The sequence below is a fragment of the Chrysochloris asiatica genome, unplaced genomic scaffold (genome assembly GCF_000296735.1).
Source record: "Chrysochloris asiatica unplaced genomic scaffold, ChrAsi1.0 scaffold00060, whole genome shotgun sequence".
Classification (NCBI taxonomy): Eukaryota; Metazoa; Chordata; class Mammalia; order Afrosoricida; family Chrysochloridae; genus Chrysochloris; species Chrysochloris asiatica.
This window is the reverse complement of record NW_006408578.1, coordinates 11,959,666-11,970,249: the sequence shown is the minus strand read 5'-3', so window position 1 is coordinate 11,970,249 and position 10,584 is coordinate 11,959,666.

The window sequence follows — 10,584 nt, the reverse complement described above, 5'->3', positions numbered from 1 at the left end:
TGGCCCAGGATTGCGCATTGTTTCGTGGCCCAGGATCGGGCATTGTTTCGTTCTGCTGTGCATAAGGTCACTATGAGTTGGTACTGACTCAATGGCACTTTACAACAACAACAACACAAAAGTGAGATTTACTCAATAAATGGAGGCTAATATCCTCCAGGAGCCTTGGTAGCATAGTGGACTATGATTTGGGCTGCTAACCTCAGGGTTAGCAGTTGGAATCTACTCCAACTCCATGGGAGAAAGATGATGCTTTCAACTCCCATAAAGATTTACAGCCTCAGAAACTCTATACAGGGGCCTTATGATTGGGAACTTGGTCAATTACCACCACTAATATTGTCTTTCATCACCTGCTTGTCTGTGTGTTATACTGTGGTGGCTTGCACATTGCTAAGATGCAAGCACCAGTAGGGTCACCTGTGGTGGACATGTTTCAGTGGAGTTTCCAGAATAAACAGGCAAAGAAGAAAGGTCTGATGATCCAGCTCTAAAAAGTAACCAATGAAAACCTTATGGATCACAACAGAAAACAGTTTGACTCGCTTGCTTTGGAACATTATCAGAAGGAATCAGACACCGATGGGGATGTCATGTTTGGTGAAGCAGAGAGTCAGCTAGAGCATGGGAGACTTTTGATAACATGGATTGGTTCAACAACCACAAGGCTGGATTTGAAATATTGCCAATTGTGAAGGTGGCACGTGACTGGGTAGCATTTTATTTTGATTTATAAGGTTGTCATGGGTCAGAGTCAACTTGATAGCAAGTAACACCACATCTAAAACATCATCTTGTTTAGTGTAGTTGCCATACTTGATCATGCCCTCTTCTCTCTTCCCTGTTGTTTCAACTGCATTATTTCTCTCAAATGTATCAGTACCAAGTCAGTATTTTTCCCCTTTGAAAAAAAAACAAAAACTTTTTCAGGATTCCACTTTTTCCTCTAGTTACTGCTCCCCTTTTCTGTGACAAAATTCCTCAAAATAGAAGCAGGTAGTCTCCAGTGGTGAGCTGCAATTGGGTTAAGAAAAAAAAGTAGATTTCCAGTTTAACATATGATCTGAGCTAGCAGAAAAGGCTTAACACACACACACTGGTGAATGGAACAGAGAGGGAAAGGATAGCAGAATGATGAGCAAGATGGTTTATTGACATCAAGTCAAGGAGTAAGAAAGAAAGGAAGTTCAATGAAATCAAAGGCTGCAAAAAGACCACGGTTTAGAAAACCTACAAAAAGTCCCCGGGTTTGCTAACCAAGAGATCATCAGTGTCTTAAACAAATCTCAGTAGAATATAGAGAGCATTTGTAGACAGAACCAATGTCAAAAACCAAGAAGTAAATCTACATGGTCAGGTCTGACTCATAGCGACCCTGGAGGACACAGTAGAACCTTGGGTTTCCAAGGCTGTAAATTTTTTTTGCCCAGTAAGGTCACCATGAGACTGATTTAATTGGACAGTAGCTAACAACAGAAACTGAAAGAGATTGACAAGTTTGTATGTTTGTGAACGAGAGCAGGTTATTATAGATCATGTGGGACAATGTGGATGTTTACTGTTGTTGTTAAGTGCTGTCGAGTCGGTTCCAACCCATAGCAACTCTGTGTAGGGTTTCCGAGGAGCAGCTGGTGAGCTTGAACCACTGACCTTGCAGTTCAAATGGCTTTACAGTCTGACGCATTAGCCTACAGCACCACACCAGTACTCAGGGAGTCATAAATATGGACACTGGCAGCCCTCAGTTCCAAGAGAGACTTGAGACCCAGCAGTTTTGAAGCATGCGTGTGGCGTTTAAGGCTGTAGCCTTAATGGGAGCAGAATGCCACAGCTGTCTCTCTTGGAAGGGCTGGTGGGTCCACACAGCCAGTCTTTGGGTTAACAGCTGGGTCCTTAACTGCGGACCACCAGGACCCCTGAAGTGTACACCAGGTGGCTTTAATCATCTCAACAACTTCTTACTTACTAGTCTTTCTTAAATGTAATGCAATCAGGTTCTCATAAAAATTCTACTGTACCTGTCTCATCAAGGCCACCCTGGCCTCCCCGTAACTAAATACAATACTCAGTTCTTCACCCTAGTTGATTAGCAGCATTTGACGAAGTTCAGCAATCTCTGTTCCTGGAAACCTTTTCTTCATTTGACTCCCATAATATCAATGTAACAATTGTTAATCAATTTGAACAATTCTGTTAAAATACAAGTCAGATCATGCCCTTCTCTATTTAAAACCCTCACGTTTATAGTGAAACCCTCTCTTACCTCTGTGGCATTATCTCTTTCTGCTCTCTCATGCTCTCTGCTTCTGCCATACTGGTCCCCATATCTCCCCTGGATCGTGGCAGGCACCCTCCTATCTCAGCACATCTCTGCTTATCCAGAACATGCTCCCTCCATAGCCTTGTGGCTTTCTCCATTTTCTTTATATCTTTGCTTAAATGTTGACTTTTCATTCCTCATTTCTCTTCCCTGCTTTATTGTCCCCTCCATACCACAAATCTCCTAATTATGTAATCCATTCCTTCATTTGGTTAGCTTGAATCTGTCCAGGTAGAATTTTTATTTGTTTTATTTTGTTTACTGCTGTATTAAGAATGTGCCTGGTACATACATTGGGGTTTAAAAAAAATTCTTAGAAATATAGAATTGAAAGATAATGGAGTTTTCTCATATGCTTTTTGAAGTCTCCTTGTACTACGTATTTATTCAGTATTTGATGAACCAATGAAAGAATTAATAATATATATAAGCAATGTAATTTTTATTTTTTAAAAAGAGAAATAAGTTTGCTAAAAGCTATATATATACAGAATGGGATTGTACAATTTGAGCCTAGATTCATCTTGAGTCCAGAGTAAATCTCTTAATTATAAGACACTGCAAGGGACATTTTATTTACTTATTTTAAAATAAGAATTACAATTGGAAGAAAAATGCCTTCTCTTTCATTGTTTTGCATTTGGATACTGGGAAGAAAGACAATCTGAATGGTACCTGGCATGGCTGTGACATTCTCATCGTTAGAGTTAACTAGAAGCCAAAGTGGCACCCCTGAGAACAATGATAGGGAGAATTGATGCGCAGCATGAAGGATAAGCAAGTCCCCTTCTAATGCAGAGATAAAGTTCCAGTCAATCAACACATACTCAGTGCCCTAACTTCCCATTTACAGGTGATGAAAAAGAAAGGGAGGAGTCAAAGGGAGAGTCCTAGGCAAGGAGTCAGTTGTCAACAAGGGTGCTTCCTACACTAGGAAGGAAAAGTGTCTTGTTTGGTCTTGTTTGGGATGCACAGGGGGAGATTGAGCTTTTTTTTTTTTTTACATTTTAAAACTTAGGAGAATCTAGATGGGTGTACCCCAAGTCTTATGGATTGTGTTCCCCTAAGATATCTAATGAAATCCTGGCCCATTGGGATATAAATATACTATTTAGAAAGGAGCTGTTTTTGTTATTGTTAAATTAATTGGGTCACACGTGAGTAGGATAGGTTCTAAAACCAATCAGTGCTGAGTAATAAAAACAGCCAAATGTGAAGAATGCACACACATACGTGAGAAGAAGAGCAAGACAGATGACAGAAACAACTGAAATTAGATTTTCAGCTTCCTGAAGTGTGAAAATATTAATTTCTGTTCTATGAAGCCACATGCATTTGTGGTGGTTTTTATTTTATAGTTGTTGCTGGGTGTGGTGAAGTCAGTTCTGACCTACAGCGACCCTATACAGGGGTTCCAAGGCTTTAAATCTTTGTGGGAGCATAAACCCTCATTTTCCTCCAGTGGCGCAGCTAGCAGACTTGAACTTACAACCATGTGGTTCACAGACCAGTACTTATCCTACGGAGCTACCGCATGCGTTCCCTGTTTCACAGTAGCACTAGGAAATGCAGACATTAAGGCATAATGAAAATGCCCACCTCTTTGGGCAAGGACTGGAAAGAGGATGGTCAAGACAACTAGGAGGCTTTCCTTTTCAGCTCAGTCAGTGACAAGCAGGCTGCTTCTTTAGGGACATGTTGAGAGCATTTTGATCACATCCTCTGGGGGCACATCTAAACTGCTCTGAGTATTGACAATCTATCACAGCTTCGAGTCGATTCGGATTCATAGTGATCCAATAGGATAAAGCAGAACCGTTCCAGAGGGTTTCCGAGGTTGTAAATCTTTACAGAAGCAGGTTGACTCATCTTTCTCCTGAGGAGCGCTGTGGATTCGAACTGCCAATCTTTCAGTTACTGACCCAACACTTAATCCATTGTACCACCTAAGTTCCTTGATATTGCAAATATCAAAAACCAAACCAAACTCTATGCCTTGCAGAGGATTATGACTTATAGTGACTCTGGTGGCATAGTGGGGTAAGCATTGGATTGCTAACTACAGGATGGGTGGTTCAAACCCATCAGCTGCTCCATGGGAGAAAGTTGAGGTTGTCTGCTCCCGTAAAGATGTACAGTCTCAGAAACCCTGAGAAACCCTACTTCGACTCTCTCCTATAGGGTTGCTATGAGATATTGCCAATAGAGGGGCAGAACGGACTTTATTTTCTTATCAGGACAGAGAGGAAGGAGCATTGAGCAGGACTTCCCATTAACATTTGGAAGCAATACTTTTAACTAAGACTTACTGGTGCTGACGTTGTAAACATGATAATGTCGATCCTAGAATGGATCAGAGAGCCAGGTACTGAAAGCTGACTTTGTACAGGTATCCCAAACTGCAGGTGGGCAGAAGTCCAGGACTCAGGCTAGCTCATGCAAGTCTGGAAGGTGCGTCATAGAACCTCGGTCATGAGAACCCTGCATTTTACAAAAGCATGTGCTTGGGCTGTGTGATTTGAAAACAAAATGAAACCCAGCTTCCTACCCCTGCACCCTATCACAGAATAGTTCTTTATTCATTTGACTTTTCATAACAGTGGGGAGTATCAAAATGAATGACGTCGAAGTGGTTATCAGAAAAGTGCCATGTAGTACATTTGTGTGATGTTGTTAAAATGTAAATCAAGTCAACTTCATTAGAATGTCTAGTAGTTTCCAAATGAAGCAAGAGACCTTTCCTAGGCTCAGTTCTCAGTAGGAAGAGTAGTTTCCTCTGCACAGTGGTCTCTGCTCCTAGCTGTTGGAGTCAGAGAGGGCATTTGAATATAGATGTAGATATTTGAGCAACTGACAGATATTCTCAGTTATCATTCTGAGTCAGGTTTTACACAATAGAGAAAAGAAATTTCTTCATTCAATTGACGTTGACTAGAACAGAGACTTGCTGAGTGGAACTATACGGAAATAGGTTCTATCAATATTTCCCCCAATTCTAGTTGTACTCGAATGCCCTTTGCTGACTGGCTCTGGTCAGATGGCCATTAGGTGGCGATGTATACTACAGAGGTAGGCAGGGCTGTTTCTCTCACTTTAAGGGAGTACATAATTCCATGAGAACAGTCTCTCTAAGAAACAGCTCGTGACAACCGTTATCAGGCTCTAGGGTGAACCTTAACTTGGTTAAAAAATATATATATCCCCAGAGGCAAATTGTAGCAATTTACACTTGCTAGCTTTCTCTTCATCTAGTCCCATTCTGGTCAACTCAGCCCTAGCCATCCAAGCTAGGTCAAATGGGTACCAGCTACAAGTTTGAGAGTTGAACACACACCTCCCTACACTTCAGACCAGCCAGCCCCTTTACTTTCAGCCCTAGACCTCAGAGTTAGGTCACTGTCTATAGCTCAGGAGTTCACACAACTCCCTAAATTTCAGACAAGCAAAAACCCTTCCTCTTCTCTCTCTTTCATCTCAAGGTTAACAGGTGCTAATGGAACATGGGCAAATTCACCCATCTGTTAATTGTTGTTTTCTCCCATTTCTACTCAACAAGCAGACCCAGGTGGTCATCAGCTAGCATGCTAGCTGCTGGTCACTGACTCCCTTTAACTTTCAGTTCTAGAAGGGCTTTTTGCTGATGGGCACAGACTTTTCTTGTCTTGATATCTCCAAGGCAAACAACTTGCTTGAAACTAAAAAAGCCAAACAATCCGCCTTTTTTTTTCCTTTCTTTTTTTTTCTGCAGGTCTTTCTTTCAGTCATGAATCTCCTGTTCTCCCAGCAGTTCTGGGTTGGTCTTCATGTCTTTTGAAATGCAAATGTACCCACTCTGAAGGTTCTGGATGTAGCTCAGGATTCCACCTAAGGCCTCATACTCTACAAAGGCTTAAAACAAGAAACCTACCTTTTCCAGACAAATTCTTGCTCCCCTTTAACAAACCCAATCAAGTATAGGCTGAAGGTGGGCTTACAAGCTCTTTGTAATCATAATTCCCAATATTCATTTCCATCATATTTGCATGTCTATTTTACAGTACTAGGCAGCTCTGGTAGTGTAGTGCTTACGAATCAGGTTGCTAACCTCAGGGTCAGCAGTTTGAAACTACCAGCTAGCTGTTCCACCGGAGAAAGATGAGGCTTTCTGCTCCAGTACAGATTTACAGCCTCGGAAACTCTGTACAGGGTCGATATGAGTTGGAACCGACTCCACAGCACACAACAACAACAAGAACACAGGGGAAACCAATATCCAGAAGGCAGTCAAACACGTAAACCTTTTACAAACACTCATGTTCAATCTTTTCTTCCTTCTTGGACTAACCCCAGCCATATACATTTGGCCTTGGGCCTCTGGCAGAGTGGATTCAGTAGGCTCTCCCCCTATCAGCCATCATGTTTCACTGTGGTAATGAATATCTTTTCTCCAAAAATTATTGTAATCCTGTTTCTTATATTCAGGTGACCTTTCTTTCTTTCTTTCTTTTTTTGACTACTTTCTGAAGTGAATAAAGACTTTATGATCTCTCTTTTCCTTTTACTATTTCCTGAAGTGAGTAGAGACTGTACGACCTCTCTTCTACTTTTTTACTATTTCCTGAAATGGGAATGTGCTCCTTAAAAAATTTAAACTAGCCAACCAGGTTAGGGAAAACATTGTGTGATCAAAGCCCTAGCCAATGGAGTGAGACATGACCTTAAGACTAGCGTCAGGGATTAAAAACCCGAGTGGACTGTCCACTCAGTGTGCTCGCTGGCCTGTTCCTGTATGTACGGCTATGCGCACGCACCCTCTTGCAGGAGAAAATTTTGATTTGCCAAGGTAATTTAGTCTCACCGAGTGTCTTTTGTGCAACATCGGAATTTATTTCTACAATAACCAGAGTGATATCTGCTTTAGACGACTCCAGAAGCTGCTACTCTACCCTCAGCTGAAGCATTTTATTTCTTGCATTCCTTTTAGCCATTGTTATTGTTGTTGTTAATTGCCGTCAACTTGATTCCGACCCATAGTGACCCTGTTTAGGGTTTCCGAGGAGTGGTTGGTGAGCTTGAACCACCGAGTTTTCAGTTCAAACCAAGTGCATCTTGCAATCAAGTGCATGAATCCACAGCACCATCCCAAGACTCCAGGTAGAGAACAAAAGCCAAAATAACCATATAAAAAGCTAAAGTTTCACTTCCCATGGCCCCTCATTCTTTCTCTTAGAAAATCCTGTGCTTCCATGAGTCTTGAGCCACTGCACTGAATGTCGCTTCTGATGCCAACTGTAAAAACCATGTGGGGACTATGTCTGACATCTGACTTCACAAAGGGGAAAGACAAGCAGACTCAAAATCATCCCAAGGATGATTCCTGTGAAGTGGAGATCAGACTTGCCTCCACTCTATAATCTTCTTTACTAGGGGAGGCAGTTATCAGTGCCTCTAAAATTAGACTTGAGAACCAAGTTGCAAAACTCATCCTTGTTGAGTTTTTGTTTGCTTCCCTAGAACCCCACTCAGTACCACATATCTAAGACTGGGTTCTCTAGCGAAGCAAAATCAGTGAAATTTATATAAATAGAAATTTATATCAAGGAAATGGCCCATAATTGTAGAGTCACAAGTTCCTAGTGGAAAAAAGAGCAAGCCTTTCCTGCATGTCCATTATACTGGGAGTAGGCCACACCCCCAAAGAAACACCCTTTCAATTGATTGGCTGCTCTTAGACAATCATCATAATTAACTATGCCCGTATTAGATTTCGCCATGGGGATAATGTCTCATTGTCAAAGCACTGGGAATCCTGGCCCAAGTAAGTTAGCACAAAACCTTAACTATCATAGTCATCTTTTATTTTTTTTTGAAAAAGGTATTTGCAATGAATCAGTTATCAGTTTGCACAACTCTATCGTGCAATCTTCAGCATCATTTCTATCACCATGCTATCTACTAATCCTTCCTCTTTGTTTCCAACTGGTCCCTCCTAATAAAATATCCAAAGTGTGAGAGATAAAGTCTCATCATTCTGGATTCTAAGGAACATTCTTGCTGTACTTCTTCCATGACAGATTTGTGCCTTCTTCTGGCAGTTCATGGTCTATTCAATATTCTTCACCAACACCTTAATTCAAATGCATCAATTCTTCTTTGGTCTTTATTCAATGTGCACTTTCACAAGCATATGAGCAATTGAAAATACTATGGCCCACCTGAGTCTTCAAAATGACAAGTTTTATCTTTAACACTTTAAGGAAGTCTTTTGCAGTGGATTTTCCCAATTCAATATGTGATTTGATTTCTTGACTGATGCTTCAATGTGTGTTGGTTCTGAATCCAAGTAAAATGAAATCACTGATAACTTCAATGCTGTCTCCCTTTATCCTGGTGGTGTTTATTGATCCAATTTTGAGGATTTTTGCTTTCTTTATGTAAAGGTGCAATCCATACTGAAGGCTTTGATATTCATCAGTAAGTGCTTCAAGTTCTCGTTCCTTTCAAGAAGCGAGATTGTATCATCTGTATATCACAGTTCATTAACAATCTTCCTTTACTCTTGATGTCACCGTGTTCTTCATATAGTTCAACTTCTGGGATTGTTTGTTTAGCATACAGTATGGTGAACTTTAACACACACCTTTCCTAATTTTATATCACAAAGTATACCCCTGTTCTGTTAGAAAAACTACCACTTGTTCTAGCTACAGATTCCTTGTGAGCACAATAAGTGTTCTAGAATTTACCAATCTCAAGATTCTCCACAATTTTCATGATCTACACTGCTGGAAACCTTTACATAGTCAAGAAAACAGCTTTATAGTATTCTCTGCTTTAAGCCAATTTCCACTTGACATCAGCAATAATATCTCTTTTTTCATGTCCTTTTCTGAAAATCTGGCAGTTTCTTGTCCAGGTACTGTTGAATCCATTTTTTTTTTATTACTTCTAGCAAAAGTTTACTTGCATGAGATGTTAATGATTAAAAACCCAAACTTGTTGCCATCAAGTAGATTCTGACTCATAGTGACCCTCTACAGGGTTTCTGAAACTGTAAATCTTCATAGGAACAGATAGCCTCAACTTTCTCATGTGGAGCTTCTGATGGGTTTAAACCACTAATCTGGTGGTTAGTAGGCCAGTGCTTAGCCTACAGCAATATTGCTTGATAATTTCTACATTCTACTGGATCCCTTTCTTTGGAATGGGCACAAATATATGTCTCTTCCAAAGAGTTGACATTTCCAATTTCTTGGGATAGATCATCACTTTCAGTGTTACACTGATTTGTTGAAATATCTCAGTTGGTATTCAGTCAATTCCTGGACCCTTGTTTTTTGCCAATACCTTCAGTGTAGCTAGAACTTCTTCCTTCAATACCATTGATTCTTGATTATATGCTACCTCTTGAAATGGTTGGATGTATACCAATTATTTTTTGTTACAATGACTCTGTAACAGCTTTCCATATTTTCTATATCATTCAATATTCATTGAATCTTTCAGTATTACAAGTTGATGCTTGAATTTTTTTTTTTGTTCAGTTCTTTCAGCTTGAAAAATGCATATTCTTCACTTCTGGTTCTCCAAGTCTTTGCACATTTCATTATAATCCTTTACTTTGTAGTCTCGAGAGCCCTTTAAATCATCTGTTCAGCTCTTTTACTTTATCATTTCTACCAGTCCTAGTGTGGCACTGTGGGTTAATGTGCTGGACTGCAAAGTTGGTTTGAACTGCATGGACAGTGGTTAAAGTCACTCCTTGAAAACCCTACACAGGGTCACTATGAGTCAGGACTGACTCAATAGCAATTAACAACAAGAACCTTAGCTTCTCTTTGCAAATTTCATTATAAAAATATTTCTTCCAGAGCTGCCCTTTGAAATTTTTGGTTCAGCATTTTGACTTCCTGCAACAGTACATTGACAGGGAACTGCAGAGGTTCCAGCCTGTTTCAGAGGATGTGGAATGAGGGACATCTTTGCTGACGTCACATGGATCTTGATTGAAAGAAGAGCACACCAGAAAGATTTGTACCTGTGCTTTATTGACTATGTAAAGGCTTTTTAACTGTATGAACCATGACAAGCTATTGACAACATTGTGGAGAATGAGTATTCCAGAACACTTAATTGTGCTCATGAAGAACCTGTACATAGAACAAGAAGCGGTAGTCATTCAAACAGACCAAGGGGACACTGAATGGTTTAAAATCAGGAAAAATGTGAGCCAGGGTTGTATTCTTTCACCATACTTATTCAGTAGTTTTATGCTGAGCAAATAA